The sequence below is a fragment of the Panthera onca genome, chromosome A1 (genome assembly GCF_046562875.1).
Source record: "Panthera onca isolate mPanOnc1 chromosome A1, mPanOnc1 haplotype 2, whole genome shotgun sequence".
Classification (NCBI taxonomy): Eukaryota; Metazoa; Chordata; class Mammalia; order Carnivora; family Felidae; genus Panthera; species Panthera onca.
This window is the reverse complement of record NC_138339.1, coordinates 101,395,941-101,412,263: the sequence shown is the minus strand read 5'-3', so window position 1 is coordinate 101,412,263 and position 16,323 is coordinate 101,395,941. Positions and strand designations below refer to the sequence as shown.

The 16,323-nt window shown below is 45.4% G+C and overlaps 1 long non-coding RNA gene across 2 annotated transcripts; it reads right to left on the bottom strand.

The window, feature by feature from the left end:
- Window positions 1-1,708: 1,708 nt before the first annotated feature.
- On the bottom strand, window positions 1,709-14,626 carry LOC132681271 (uncharacterized). Of its 2 annotated transcripts, none has more exons than XR_009610969.3 (3): window positions 14,528-14,626; window positions 13,313-13,443; window positions 1,709-2,067 (listed from the first exon to the last, which is right to left on the bottom strand). It is a non-coding gene; the product is annotated as an uncharacterized LOC132681271 (long non-coding RNA). The 2 variants fall into 2 exon arrangements; XR_013554076.2 differs by lacking the exon at window positions 14,528-14,626 and adding an exon at window positions 14,275-14,439.
- Window positions 14,627-16,323: the final 1,697 nt, after the last annotated feature.

Genomic DNA, 16,323 nt, shown 5'->3' with positions numbered 1-16,323 from the left:
CTACATTTACTGCCTGGGTGCTTACCCATCACCCCAAGAAGCCAGACGTCCCCAACGGCCCTCTCACTAGGACTCATCCCCACAGAGCCAGGTATATTTCCACTTGAGCCAAGTATATCCCCCCAACTCCCCACCTTGCACACTCCCAGACACCTTCACCCGATGCTCTCTGGAATGCACAGCCAATCATCAATAGAATCCCCCAAATCCTCTATTTCTCCTCTAAACGTTCCTTCACCTTCTGCTTCAGGTGGGAGCCTGATCCCCTCTAAAGGAACTGCTTCCCTACAGCTCCCTCAGGGGTTCTGACACAGGGACAGATGTCTTCTTCCTTTCCAGAGGACTGTCTCTTCTCCTTCAAACATCAGACTATGGCCTCCAGGTCATTCCTTGAAGATTCTGCCCCAGGTTCATGATCTCTCTCTGCAACATCACTCCTGCCCTGATTCAATGTCCTGGCCCCTTAGTTATTTGATTTCTTTTCTTCCAGTGATCTTGTCCTATGCAGACCTCCCATATTCTCGATTCCAACCTTCCCCCACTACCAGTTACCACTCCTATATTTCTAGCTCACTCCTCTAATCTTCCAACACCAATAAATCCTGGAATCCACCAGGATCCCCAACTTACATCCCTTCTTACCACCCTTCCTCTGCCACATAGCATCACCTCCCTCCTTACCCAGCACAGAGCCCATGATCTGTTGCACATCCTAACTCCCTTCCCCCTCACCTTGCTTAGGGCTCAACAGGAAAAAACCCAACCCTGTTAAATCCAATTCTCCACCCACTGATCATCTGCTCTCAAGCACGTAAAACATGCCATACTCTCTTAGATTTTATTTTCCAATGAGGAATATCTTAGACAAGGATTGCAGCACAAATAGTATTTTGGGAGATGATCCTAAGAAACATCAGAAGAGTCAGGAAGTAAGACAGGGGATGAAAGAAAACCAATAAAGGATCACTAATAAGCAAGTTATCTCTGTGGACAACTGGGGAATCCCAGTGGGGAATGCTGCCCAATGTGTTGAACACGCCTCAAAACTACCCCAGCTGAATGCTGTGGGAGCTGGCGTATTTATCCACCAAAGCCCTGTCCATCATTGGTTGAGAACTGCTTCAGAGGCACAGTAAGTCTTTAGCGCACCCTGATTACGCAGTGTGTAGGCAGCGGCATGCTCCCATAGCCAGAACAAAGCCCTCAGGCAGCACACTGGAAATGCATGCAGTCATTGTGGGAAGGTGAGTGCCTGCAGGTCACCCCCCACCCCAAGCAACGTCTGCACTTACTGACCAGTTTCCACCTGAGATAGGCCATTAATGCTACCTGACAATCTTGCATTCCTCCAGGCAACTACGTCCCTCTCTCACACGCTCCTGGAAAACTCTTTCTCACTTCTTCCTCGCTCCTTAAACTTCCAAGCTCCCCCAGCCTTTGACCTTGCTTCTTCCTTCATGGAAATAACCAAAGCCATCAGAACACAAGTGCATCCCCTCCCACCAGCACACCCACTCTACCTGCCCCTGTACCTATTCCTTCTGCCATCCTCCTATTGACCGTGAATGAGCTCAGCATTATCATCTCAAACACTGAGCCCTCCACCTGGGTGCCATTAGCCCCATCCCTTCTCCCTACTCAAGGTCAGCACCCCTGTATTTGCTTCGCCCTGCCTGCCTCATCTGTGTTCCTGTATTAGCATCCAAACCTTCTGTAACTTCTCCCATCTCAAAACAAAACAAAAACGAAATCCAGAGACCAATCCAGGCACTGCCCATTTCTTTACTCTCCTTTACAGCAAAACTCTTGAAAAAATTTGTGTATTCCTGCTGTCTCTAATTCCTTTTTTCCCATTCGCTTTATCTAACTTAGAAACAATTTACCATGAAAGTTTTCAATCATACATAAAAATAAAGAATATTATAATGAACCCCATAATCACATCACCCAAATTTAATAATTATGAATGCGATACTTACTTGCTTCATTCTTTTTTTCCCTTGCTGAAGTATTTCAAAGCAATCACAGATAACATGACATTTCACTGTTCAATATTTTGAAATACATCTGTAAAGACATGAAAAATTTTCTTACATAACTTTAATAGTAGGTAAGAACAATGAGGTAACACCATTGTAATATATATTGTGTAACAATAATTACGCCTGTTCTCTCCTAAAACCAACCCTGCCCAGGTTTTTTTGTCCCCACTATTCCACACAAACTTTCTTACCTTAACATTCATGACCAATAAGCCCAATGGCCATTTCTCCCTGGTAGGAGAAATGCTTGGCATTTGCTTCGCATTAGGCACTCCCTTAGAACACAGGACTTTCAGTGCTAAGACACGGAGAGGCCTGGGCAAATCAGGACAGTTGGTTGCCCTATTTCTCAGTTTTTATCCTCCTCAACTTTTCAGGAGCAATTGACAGAGGTGATTACTCCTTTCTTCTTGAACAACACTCTTTTCTTGTCTACTGGGACCCCACTCTCCCTTGGCTGTCCCACTCCCTCTCTGGCCTCTGTGCACCTGTCCGACCTCTGAATGTTGGCACAGCCCAGAAGTCTCTGTTCACAGGCCCTTTTCGTCTTTCCTCACTTTCAAGTCTTTAAATACCACGTACACACTGATAACTCGCGGTTTTCTATCTCCAACCCAGACCTCTTGCCTACATGCAGACTCTTATTCAACTGACTCCTTGGCATCTTCCCTTGGAAGTCTCAAAGGCATCTCAGGCTTCGGAGTTCAAAACCAAATTCTTGATCTCTCTTTGAAAACCACCTCTTCTTACAGCCCTCTTTATGACAGTAAATGGCAAATGCCTTCTTCTATCTACTCAGAGTAAAAATCTTGGAGTCATCTTTGACTCCTCTCTCTTACGCTTACTAAAATCTACTAGCAAATCTTATTTTCTTTCAAAAATCGGTGACAGTCTAAGGACTCACTTTCCCCATTTGCTCAAATTATTGCAACAGTCTGCTAACTGGTGCCCCTCTGTCATTCATTGATCCCTTTTACCATGCTAAGATGTTCTGAGTTTTATGTCCTTATGTTAAAGCTTGAGAAATGTAAGAATCATGTATTAATAGAGGTGTGAAAGTATTTCCCCATGATTCTATCCTAGAGGGATAAATTGGGTCATAGGCATAATATTGACGCTCTTTAAACATTTGATTTTACAAAGAATCTATCCTAGGCTGTGTCTAGAGAGCCATAATTAAAAGATTGAGTTGTCTAAGACTGTGGAATACTTTTTCCACATTTCTCTATTTTTTAGAAGAAGCTATATTGCACATGAAACAAATAACTGGGTCATGTCCATTTCAATCCTGTTTTACTGACACAGACTTTAATAATTTTTAGAATACTTTATAAACTTGTATTAAAATGCACATTTCTCATATTAAGAAGCCGGAGAATATGAGAGGAACCCAACTGCTGGCCTCTATTCAGTGTGCCCACCCCTTGAAGCCAAATTTTCTGGAGGTAGGGGTGCCTAACTGTAGCAACTATTCTTATGTTTTAGCTCTTCATTACGAATAGTGCCTCTCACAAAGTGATTTCTCTGCTGTCCCAGCAGATCATTAATTTTAGCATTGCATTGCGGTCTCTATTTTAGAAACCTTTCTTTAAAAAGAATCACTCCTAATTTTTAGAGGAATTCCTGAAAAACTAACATGACAATTGTTTCATTGCCATGAAAAATAATATGTTTCTAATTATCTTTCCCCAGAAGCTCCCCAGCAAACACAGCTGTGATTATTCATAATTCTCAATAATCAATAAAATATTGGCCAAGCACTTTATTACTAGGATTACATGCAAAGAGGCATGGAGAATGTTATCTGTGGTGTAGCCACCAAGAGTTCTAATGGAATACCTCCTGCCACCACAAAATCGTGCTGAATACTATAGAGACAGACTTCCCTTCTCCTAAAACCGTGCTGACTTGCTCTGCACATATAAAAAGCCGAGTTAATCGTCCGAGAAACCAGTGGGGAAAGAGCAGCTCCTTGAGGCAGGCTGTGTCTTCTGTCCGGACCTCCTCCCTCCTCCTTCTGGAGAAAGGGCAGACTGTGCCTTGGCCGTCACACTTCCTCCATTCTTTCCAATTCCCGGAAGTCACAACATGCCTCCACGTGCAGTTACCCAGCTCCTGATCATGGAACTGGGCTCAGTCTTCCGAGGCTGTCACGATAACTGTGATCTCTTCCACAACGTGAAAGGACTTCCACCAATTCCTAACTGCCCGCGGAACTCTTCCCTGGGTTTCTTCGGCCATATGTCCTCAGGGGGGCCTGAGCCGTTGGAAAACTTACAATGTGGCCCAGCAGGACCCGTGTCTTTGGTCCAGCGTGATCACGGAAGACTTTTTTCAGCCATCGGGGTTCAACACTGTTTAGAAAAACGCAAGTGGCAAGAGAGGCCACAGCAAAGCAAACAGCCCACTGAATGATGTCGCCTGACACGCTCTCCCCAGGACAATGCAACTGGCTGCATGTGCAGGATGGTGGGCATGTGCTCATGGGAAACACATCCTCTGTAGATGCTGATGAATCACACAGAGGTTCTGTGCCACCCTTCTCATACCTGAAGCGCTAATCACCCATTATTATCTTTTGACAGGAGAAAATGGCTGAAGACCCCCCCCCCCCCACACACAACTAAGAAGGTTTACGAAGCCTGCCTTACCTAATTTGACTCAGATTCACTGTATAAATACTCCATGTCACTTTCTCTCCACAGAAACAATCAAGTCTGGGGTGCCTGGGTGGCTCAGTCTGTTAAGCACCCGACTTCGGCTCAGGTCACAAACTTGCAGTCCATGGGTTTGAACCCCGCAACAGGCTCTGTGCTGACAGCTCAGAGCCTGGAACCCGCTTCATATTCTGTGTCTCCCTCTCTCTCTGCCCCTCCCCCACTTGTGCTCTGTCTCTCTCTCTAAAATAAATAAACATTAAAAAATTTTAAAAAAAAGAAAGAATCAAGTCTGCATAACCAAACTGAGCCAGACAGCTAGTAGCAGTTTCAGATATTCTTTTTTTTTTTTCATCTTTTTTTTTTATTTTTGAGGGAGAGAGAGAAAGTGGGGGAGGGGCAGAGAGAGGGGGACAGAAGATCCAAAGCGGGCTCTGGATTGACAGCAGCAAGCCCCATGCAGGGCTCGAACTCATGAACCATGAAATCACAACCTGAGTCGAAGTCAGACGCTCAACCAACTGAGCCACACAGGCACGCCTTCAGATATTCCTTTGGCTCATATTAGATATCACCTCTGCCAGAACTCCCATAAAATTAAGGTTTCATTGTAAATACACAATCATTTCACTACAGATAACTGGACACCCTCTTTCAGAGAGAAGCTATTGTTCAGTTTAGTTTGTTTCAAGTGAGTTTCTGTATTTCAAAGGAAAGAAACAGTGGCTGATTTTTTGTCTACCTAGCATCTGTTCCCTTTTCCTAATTAGCAGTCTGATTTCTTTTTTGGGAAATAACTCTTTCCCCCGTGTGTAGTTTGGGTGGGACTACTACCTGCTGTCACAGAAGCTGAGAGACTAAATACTATTTTCTCCTATGGCATATCCTCGATAAAAACCCAACCAACTGGATGCCTCTTCTCAAGACCGTGACTCTTGAGTGACCCAAGGGTGGCAACCTTGCCTTATCCAGACCATTACAGCTATGGCATCATTCCCAGACCACAGGCTTCCTCACTCTGGAGCAGTCTTGGTTTCCACCTGCCTCCATGCCCGTTTCTTCAGGCTCCCCGTCAACCTGGGAACACCAGAGAGCTGCTAAAAAATTCCCATTCTCTTGGGTCATCCAGAATTCCTGCCTCTTGCCTACACCACAGCACTCTGACTCACCCACTAACACAATTGAGGAAAACATACTTCTGACCCCACAAACACCTTCTCTTCGGCCTGCGGGCAACAGAGAAGCTCAGTGAGCTGCTGATTAGTAGGGTTACATGTGTCCATAAATGTGCAGATAGGTGGCTGGGCCTGCTCTACTGGCACTCCGTGTGGACCATACGATGGCAGGGCTCTGATAGGAATCACTGGAATATTCTTAACCCACTTGACCGACCCGGGCTCTGCTTGTCAGTTAAAAAAGTAAATCAAGAGCCTTCGTTTATTATTAACCAACCTAAACTACGTGGGTCCGGTTGAGACAGCACAACTTAGTGGCATCAGACTTTCAGCACGCCTGCTTACGAGCCTTTGGGGGGTTGAAATTTCCCTTTCCCTCCCAGAACTAGTATTATAAAAGGCTTCCCATGTTACCTGTCCTTCAGGGTCATGCGTGGGAATAAAAATGTTCCTGGACGTGCTCATCTGAAATGGGTGAAAGGTTCGGGAATACCCACGTGGTAGGCAGGAAAGAATGCCATTCACCAAGGCAGCAAAGCACAAAGTCGTGAGCGGGAGGCGGGCATGGAGGGACATGAGGCTCACGGCCAGGAGTCCTCAGCATGTGGCCACAGTGAGTGCCTGAGCGGCCACTTATATGAGGTTTATACCCCGAGAAATCCTCACACCTCACAGCTCGATAGATGTGTGGATTCCACACCAGGCCACTTGTGTGGCAGTGCCTGCTGAAGAGGGGACAGGCCGAAGAAGGGCAAACTGAGGGGTCCTATCTATCAGATGATAGAGGCATCTCTTGGCTCAAGGCTTCGGCTTATGACAGCAGCAAAACAAAACAAGACAAACACACAAAAACAAATGGCCCAAGTTGGCATTTTGCTGAGCCTTATTCATCAGTCTGTGCCTCAAACCAGCCGCCCTGGTGCTTTCCAACAGTTGAGAAATACGGCTCCCACAGGGAGTGGCTCACAGGACCAGTGTTGCCAGAGACAGGGTGGGGATTTGAGATCTCTGTCTAGATCAACCAAACCCCAAAGACCAAATACGTAGTGCAGGCACGTAGAGGAACATTCAGAACTGAATACCCATTGGAGTCTCGACGAATGGACACTGAAGCACAGAGATGTGGCCAGAAGGTAGGAGAAAAGATGCACCAATAGGTCCGTCCAAACCGCGGGTCTGAGGTGTGCAAATATTTGAACAAGGTTCCCAGCTGGCTCAGGGAGGGAAACAAGAAGGAAATGGGGCTGTTTCCTGGAGACTTGAGTTCATTACTTCTTTTTTTTTTTAATTCCATTTTTTCATGGAGATAAAATTCACCGTTTTAAAGTGTACAATTGAGTGAGTTTTGTATACTCTTAATGTTGAGTAACCATCACCACTAATTCCAGAAAATTTCTATCACCCCAAAAAGAAACCCCATGCCCACTAGCAGTCATTCCCCCATGTTCCTCCCCCCAACTCCAGGCAATCACAAATCTACCTTCTGATTGTGTGAATTTGCCTCTCTGGGTATTTCATCTGAATGGAATCATACAATCTGTGGCCTTTTGTGTCTGGCTTCTTCCACTGAGAGTGCTTCCAAGGTTTGTCCTTGTTCTAGCACATGTCCACACTTACTCTCTTCACAGCTGAGTAATATTCCAGTGCGTGGACATACCGCATTTGTTGCCCCATTCAGTAGTTCATGAACATACGGATTGTTTCCACTTTTTGGCTACTGTGGATAGTGTTGCTGTGAACATCTGTGTACAAGTTTGATTGTGAAGATATGTTTTCAGTTCTCTTGGGTATATACCTAGGAGTGGAATGGCTGGGTCCTAGAGTCCCTTTACATCTTAAAACTCTTATCTTCAGGGAAGGAGTATGGGGAAAAATGGCAACAGTGCCGTCCTTGGCTGCCACGCTCTTGGATGTGAGGCCAGAGGTGCAGAGGGAGGGTGCCATGTGACGGTGTGACGTGAGCCCTTGGTGCCTGCAGGAGTGTGGTGGTGACCACAGTTTCTCCCTGAAAAGGGCAAGTAGAAGGTGACGTGGCAAAGGAAGCCAGGTGAGAATCCGAGCGAGGACCCTTGCAGGGAATATCCACTGCCTCCTGCTTGTCAGCTCAGCTCCTCCCAGGGGTCTGCTGTCCTATCCACATTCCTTCCACTGCTGTTCTTTCCAGAAGCAGCAAAACATGGGTCAGGTAGTCAGGGGAATAGGTGCAAAGAACTGATAAGATTTTGTAAGATACCACCCTGATGTCTTCGTTGGGCTGCTAAAGCCAACTACATAGATTATGTGGCTTATAAACAATAGAAATTTATTTCTCACCATTCTAGAAGCTGAAAGCCCAAGGTCAGGGTGCCATCATGGTGGGGTTCTGGTGACAGTCCTCTCCCAGGTTGCAGACCACCATTTTCTCACTGTGACCTCACGTGGCAGAGGGAACGTTTCTTCAGTCTCTTTTACAAGGGCGTTGATCCTATTCGCAGGGCCCCACCCCGTGACCTAATCTTTCTTCCCTTTGTCATTATGCTCTGTGGTGACAGTCCAGAGTTTGGACGCCCTGCAAACACTCTGCCTTGGTCCAGCTCATGTCCAAATTTCCCTTCTGACACAAGAGCAATTTAGTGATGTTCCTGGCACCTTGTGAAACAATGCACGCTATGACATTTCTGACCTAAAACAATGCTCTTCTGTGCCTTCCCCTTCCTTCCCTCTGCAAACTGCTACCCTGGCCAAAATTGGCCAGAAGAGAAGGCACACCTTTCTGCCAATTCTAAGTTTATCTTCTTCTGACTTGTCAGGTTATTTGAGTTCCTTTCCTCCTATAAATCCCAAAGGCACCGTTGCAGTAGTTCAAATGGATTCTCACCCTAAAAGTGCAGATGCCGAGGAAACCCACAGGATGACGACAAGGCTGGTCTTCTGTTGTGGTGGTAGTGAAGACTGAATGTTGTTTGTAGAGCTAATTAAAATGAAAAACAGAGAGTCTCCCTAATGTTAGGTTTGAAGGTAGCTGTCTGGGGGGAGATTTGCCTTATCGTGCGCCTCCAGTCGGCACAGATCTAGCCTAGGTGGCTCACAAAGCTGGAGGTAAAAGGGCCCTACTCATTTTAAACACCGTTTTCCAATGCCTAACTTTACATGGTGGTTGCTCTGCTAGGAGAAAGGGATACAAAAGTGATTAAAACACTATTCTTGTCCTCAAGGAATTTATAATATTAGTAGAAATATGTGAGGGAATCTGGTATGTCGGGCAAAAGAGAAAAGTTGAAGATTCCAGGGAAGATTTTGGGGAAAAGGGGACAGAGCCAGTACAGGCCAAGATCACTTAGCCTCATCGAGCTCCCTGAGGCTGGAAAGTCAGCAAGCCATATTCCTTCTGCTTTGACCACTGCGGTGGGAGGGGGAGAGGGAAGACTAGTTCTGTGGATCTAATGAGCCCACCTGCACCTTTCCTTGTGGCCTTAAACTCCGCAGATAGTCCCCTCTCTAAACGCTACTAAAACCACAAACCCTAGATAATTCCTAGGGTGGAATTATTTGCTTGGAAGGCTAGTGGCTTCTTTCAGAAAAGTGTCTATCTCTATACTGATTGAATCAATTGAATCCCTGCAGTCTATGGTAGGGATTCTACTGTATTCTAATTCTAAAGGCATTGATGACCCAAATATTTATATATCTTTTAAAATTTTTTAAAGCTTATTTCTTGTTGAGAGAGACAGAGACATCATGAGTGGAGGAGGGTCAGAGAGAGAGGATCCCAAACAGCCTGCATGCTGCCAGCACAGAGCCTGATGTGGGGCTCGAACTCAGGGAACCGTGAAATCATGACAGTGAAATCAAGAGTCGGACGCCTAACCAACTGAGCCACCCAGGCATCCCCAAATATTTATATTAATACATTTAAGCAAGAGGGTGCTGGGGTGCAGTAAGAGCGTCTATAAAAGGCAGTTCCCTCACAGGCCCCGCAGCAGGAAGAGCACAGGGCCAGCCTGGAAGGGACCACCACAGCGTACTGTAGCTTGGAGGCATTTCTTCTACCAACAGTTGGGACTTCAGCAAATTTTTCAGTTCCTTGTCAAGTGCTCTGAAGCATTTCAGTCCCAGAGCCGTGTCTGGGGTCAGCTCTGGTGCTGTCCGCTGTCGGTCTGGGAGACACTATGGGGATGACGGGCCATCGGGGAAAAGGTGCTTTGTGAAGGACACAGCACGTCGTCACTGACTGCTTTGGAGTAATGTTTTACGTCCTTGGGAACGTTCATCTGAAACTACCTGGTAAACATGGACCTTCTCGCAGCTGCTGGAAGGTAAGCATCCCTCTTTGAGGAGACTGAAGGAATTCTCCCAGAGTCTGAGGGTGAGCTCCAGAGGCAGGACTGGAAATCCATTCGTGGCCCCAGTTTCTTGAAACGCTGTTCACTTGCTTCACACCCTCATCCTCCTCTTGGAGAAGCAGGGAAGGCAAAGCCAGGAGGCTTGCACTGCTTAAACTGTTAACTAGCATTTTCCCGAAATGTGTTTCTGGTTAGTTTAAAGAAGGATAAACAAGATTTAATAGCTGGCAATGAATCACATTTTTTTTTCTCCCTAAATGCTATTTGGATCCACTCAAACGCCTGTCATTCTACTTTTGTACAAATAAATAAATCTCCTTTTCTTTGGTGCATTTTTCTCTGTCCTGCATTTCCTAAAATACAATTTGTTTGACGGATGAGTTAAGCAGTTCTGAGGTTTGTTTTTGGCTCTGTAGGCAACTGGGTTGTTTTCTCATCATAATTCAGTAGGACAAGGTTACCACCCCACAAACACTAACACCTCATTTAGAACCAGAAGCACCCACCCCCCCCCCCCCCACACACACACAGAAGAAAGCAGTTGCTGGTGTTCTTGGTATAAGTTTCCGTTTACATCTGTAGTTTCCTTGCATCGACATCTCTGCCCTGCCCCTCCCCTTTCCTCCTGTTTTAGTTTTGCGGGGGGTTCGGGCATGCACACACATTCTGAAGTGTCACTGCAGACAGACAGAAAGTAAACTTGAAAGGAAGGACAAGGAGGCCCGTCATGTGCTCAGGCTTGGGGTTCTGGACCAGAAACCTGACAAATAGGGACCAACCTCACTATAACCTGAAAGCAAAATTACCCAGAGTATTTTTTTTCTGCAACGCAAACCACATAATCATGATTTTTTCTTTACGTGAAAAAGTTGCACAGGAACTAACCTTATGTGTTTTTGAAAGTCATTGTACTGGAGGGAAACAAATGTTCTCCGCATAGTCTCAGAATCAAGGTGACGTTTCTCTTGGTTTCCAGTCACCAGCTGAACAGAGAAGTGCCTTTTAAATAACTGCCCATCATAAGAAAAGATGAGCCAGGTCTAGAAAAGTATGTCAAAGTTCTCGTTTTTAAGTTCTCACTAGTGCAGGGTCTGTGAGCCTGTTTCAAATGATCTATCAGTGCTTCTCATAATCAGAAATGTCATTGCCCAGGAAAGAGGCAGAAGATTCCAAGAGAGGGAGGCAAACCCAGAACCCAGAGGTGGGCTCCTTTTTCTGCTGCTTTGCTGGGTGGCTGGGGAATGAAGAGGAAGGAGCAGGTTTCCACCCAAGAGTTGCCCTGCCGACCTCCCTCTCTCCCATTCCAGCTGTCCAAGCTTCTCCACAAAGTCTGGAAGCAATATGGCCTCACCTGAAGATTATTTCCCCAAGGTTTTCAGATTTTTTTCAATTACAATACTGTTTGAGTCTGCTTTTTAGTACTTGCTATATTGTATTGCAATAATCTGTTCGCAAGCCTATAATTATCTCCAGAGTAAGGACATTACCATCTTTGGATCTCCTGGTATCTATCACAGAGCATGTAATAACACAAATGAGTGGGGGCATGAAGGAAAGAATACTCAACAGCACTGACTAATAATCGAGTTCCTAAAAAATGGCAATAATGAGATGTAATAGTCCATTTCCCTTTCCAACCGTCATTTATCAGCCATCTATAATGAAATATGTAATTTTTAAAAAGTAACATTAAGGCTATGATTCCTAGTAAGTTTCGTGAAGTTTTGAAAACTGCTTCATGGGATGCCCACTGGGCCTGGGGTTTAGGAAATGCAAACTAGGAGTTCTTGGCCCAGGCCAGTCATTCTCAAACTTGAGTGTGCATCAGAATCACCCAAAGGGCTTCTTAGAACAGATTGCTGGGCCTCACTCGCAGAGGTTCTGGTCCAGTAGGTTTGGGGAAATGCTGATGCTGCTGGTCTGGGGACCACAATTCGATGAGAGAACAAGCAGGGGTGGTGGGTGCTGAGTCTGTAGTTCTTATGCTGACCAAACTGCATGACATCTAATAGGCCATTCGCCCATCTCGTGGTGGCTCGGGTAGGTGGGAAGGACAATGAATGGTATCTCTAACCCACAGAGTACTTCAGAGCACGAACGCTGGGTCACTTACACAATCACGCCTTTCTCAACCCGTTTTATAGGGATTGAGGCTAATGGTGGGAAAAGAAGTAAAAATGATGATGCTTTGGAAAATCAGAAGTACTACACAGAAATGTGCTGTTTTAACCTCGCAAAGATCTTCACTTTGTACTGGGCTTTCCCACTGGGGCTTGCCTGCATTGGCCTTCTTAGCATAGAAATACCGACGTTAATTTAGTGGAACAAACTCCCTGCGTTAGGAAACGTGAAAAATGGCTGAAAACATTCACGTACCGGGGTTTACGTCCTGGGGGAAGTACACAATTTTCCGGGTATTCTATTAAACTGATACAGAAGGACTGGCATCTGTTCAGTATCTGTGCATATGTCTCTACCCAATGATGCTACAGCCACCAGGGTTGTTTCCTGGGGATCTGCTGGCAGCCCTGACTCCGACATTAATCAACTTGACATCTGGAACCAACCTGAGGCACCCCATCTGATTGTCACAGATGCCTTTACTTTTCAGCTGTCAGCGAAGAGATTATTCAGTTAAGGATGCCAGGTCTACACCACACAATCTGTGTGGAGGAGGGCCGAGTGGTGTATTAAAAAGAGAGCTGAATAATCTGGGAGTGTGGGCAAGACAAAAATTTCCCTCGGTAATCTGTCAACTCAGACCTACACCAGGAAAGCATTTTGCCTGCAGCAGCAAAATTACTGTGGTCGGGGAGACCAGGCTAGATTATGCTCTACATATCCTTGGAGTGCATATTTTGCCCATTTTTGCAAACTACAATCCTCCTTGAGCTAACTAAATAACAGCAGCAGCTACTTTCAAAACCGTTTAGCCCCCCTTGGTCTGTTGCAGCCAGGCCTGCATTCTTCAGGAGTCTGGGGAAAGATGTGGACACCTCTTCTTGGGTGAGTTTCAAAGAAGACTGGACACTGCTTAGAGACTAGCAACCTAGTCACTGTCATTATCACGACAGCGGCATGGGATGGGGCTGATAGGCACAATCTCAGTTACATACCTTTTTGATTTTAGCATCCCACGTGTTCTAATATGGAAAATGAGGCCCAGGACATTATCCAGAAGAACTGCTTGTTGGCAATTGCTCTGTGATGTGTTCGGATGAAGCAGGCAATAAGGAGTCAAATTTCACTTCATGAGGGAGAAAAAAAAAAAAAAAAAAAAAAAGCTCTGTAGATAACACTGTAAATCAGCCAGGAGACAAATGTCTGCCTGGATTGTCACCCACCATTTCACAGCATTGATTTCTCAAAGCCTGAAACCGTAAAGGACCCAATCCAGAGCGGAAGGGCATCTTGGCGTCCCATGTTTGCTGATTTAATTTTCCTCTCTGAACACACGCAGCCCCATAATTAGAACATTTACCAACCATAAATACAATTTAAACTCTGTACATGTGTGCCTACATGTGCGGAGAAGTTTAAGCCGAGATACGGTTTCAATAAAAACAATCCTTCTGCGCTGATTAGAATGTGTAAAGAGGAAATCTGTTTATACCACAATCTACTCAAAACTTGTGTTGGCAGCAACACTCTTGGCTAATAAATGTCAATAGCAAAGCTACATGGAGAGTATGAATTAAACTGCTCACAATCTGGAGATTCAGAGCTCAGTCTAGAGTGATATGTCCAACTAATTCCACTACGTCTGTCGTGAAGAAATGCCATCCATAAGCCCTTGGCGAAAACACAGACTGCTAACGGACGGGGCCTGCTTAGCGATGTTTGTCCTGCTGTTGAGTTCAAGTCCACCCTCAAAAGGAAAGGAGTTCTCAGAGGAAACTACAGAGCCCTGCAATGTTTTGGAAGGGGGTTCATATTTATTCACCTTCTCTTAAAAATAACACTGGTAGCACGAGGAATGAGATTATCAGAATGATTAAAAACCAACAGGGCATTTAATTTTTTTGATCCTCTATTTCTCATTTCCTGTTGATTTTATAAGAATTAGCAATCGGGGTACCTGGGTGGCTCAGTCGGTTGGGCGTCCAACTTCGGCTCAGGTCATGATCTCGTGGTCTGTGAGTTCGAGCCCCATGTTTGGCTCTGTGCTGACAGCTCAGAGCCTGGAGCCTGCTTCGGATTCTGTGTCTCCCTCTCTCTGACCCTCCCCCATTCATGCTCTGTCTCTCTCTCTGTCAAAAATAAATAAACATTAAAAAAATTTTTTTAAAGAATTAGCAATCGAACACTGTCCATTGAGTCCATCTACACACCTATTCATCCGGAAAAATAGCAGCCCTGGTCTGATCAGTGCAACATCCCCTGACTGTCGACAGGACTCAGGACAGCCCTTCATCATACTCAAGAACTGGAAGGGAGAGGAAAAACACAAGTCGAGGAACTGAAGGTGGTGAAAAATCACAAGGGACTAATGGGCACCATATGCAAGGGTAGAGTGAAGGTGTGGGATGAGACAGCCCCCTGGGAGGGGTAAATGTGTCCCTACTGTAGCGAACTTTTAAAGAACCACCTTAGGATAAAGTAGGCATGACCAGCCATACAGGTGAGAGTCATAGAAAGATTTCTGGGTGATCAACAGCCTTCTCCTTCAGGTTGGCTAGGGAGTAATCTACATTTTTTGAGCTGGAAGGAAAGGAGTGGGGGCAGCTTACCTGTAATAATGATAATAAAAACAACAATAATAACAGCAAATATGTGCTACATGCCAGACACTGTTCTAAGCCCTTGACATTTATTAACTCATTAAATCATAACAAAAACAACCCTAGGAAGTATTACTACCACCCCCATTTTACAGATGAAGAAACCGAAGAACTGACGTGCAAGAACTTCCCAAGGTCATCCAGTCAGTGAACGGTGAAAGCAGACTAAGGCAGCTCATTCAGAGCCACATGCTTTAGCTTGAGTCTCTGCTGCCTCTCGAAAGCGCTGATACCCAGTATATTGAGCACTGTTCTAAGCAGTCTCCAGATATCCTTGCTTATAACGAGCACTCCATTCTGCCTCTTGACATGGCTGACAAAAGTCAACTGAGTATACCATGTCCCCTGTACCCTTTGCTTTTGTCCCGTTACGCTTGCTCTAAGTCTGGAGTCGGCCAGAAGCCCTGTTACACTCCAGAGTGACTAAGTTTGTATTTGTGTGGCCCTAGCCTGTCAGATGGAATGCAAATGCAGCCCCACCCTCAGACCAAGTGCCTATCCTTCTCCAGGTTTTTCAGGCATTCACTCAGATCTGACTTGCGGTTGAGGAAGGCTGTGTGCACCCATGGAAAGACAAAGACAGAGTACAGGCAATTTTTTTCTGGTAATTCAGATTCAAGAAAACCTCCAGACAGCAGTCAGGTCATTGACAGAGCACTTGCAATATATTTAATCGGTTCTTTCACTTGTGTTATTTCACTTAACCCTCATAACAACTCAGTGAGGCAGCCAATGTGATCTCTGATTTTAGTGGGAAAAAGACTTAAGATTCAAGAAAAGGTTACGTGACTTGATCATACATCAAGTAAAAAATACAGCTGGGACTCAAAATCCATGTCTATATCACGGTGCTGAACTCAAAACAATCTTTCCTTCAGCACTTTGTAAATAACAACAGCAGCTGTAACTAACTAATCTAACTAACCAGAGCCTTGCCCTCAGCTGATAGGATAAGAGCAATTAGTAGCTGGAATGGACACCTTGGCTATATTCGTTCGGGCAGCCAGGACGTCCACACAAGGTGGGGTAGGTTCCACGTAGCTTCAGGCCCATAACCCCTCTTCTAGGATGAGATCTGTCTCCACACCCCGCCCTGGAGTGCATTTCTAGGGAGCTGGAGGCAAAGGGTCTTCAACAAGGGGCCCTCCTCTGTAAAATACCATTCCTCTTGTTCTCCTGAAAGCCCTGGTTAGCTGACCTTTCAGGCACGATGAAAGATAGCTTTTTTTGGTTTATTTTCCCCAGACAGTTGGAGGAATGTTGTTCTGGGCCAGTGTTCAGTGGGTTTGTGTTTTTGTTGCTGTGTGGTGCTTTGCTATAGTGGTATTACCATATTTTGGAAGTTT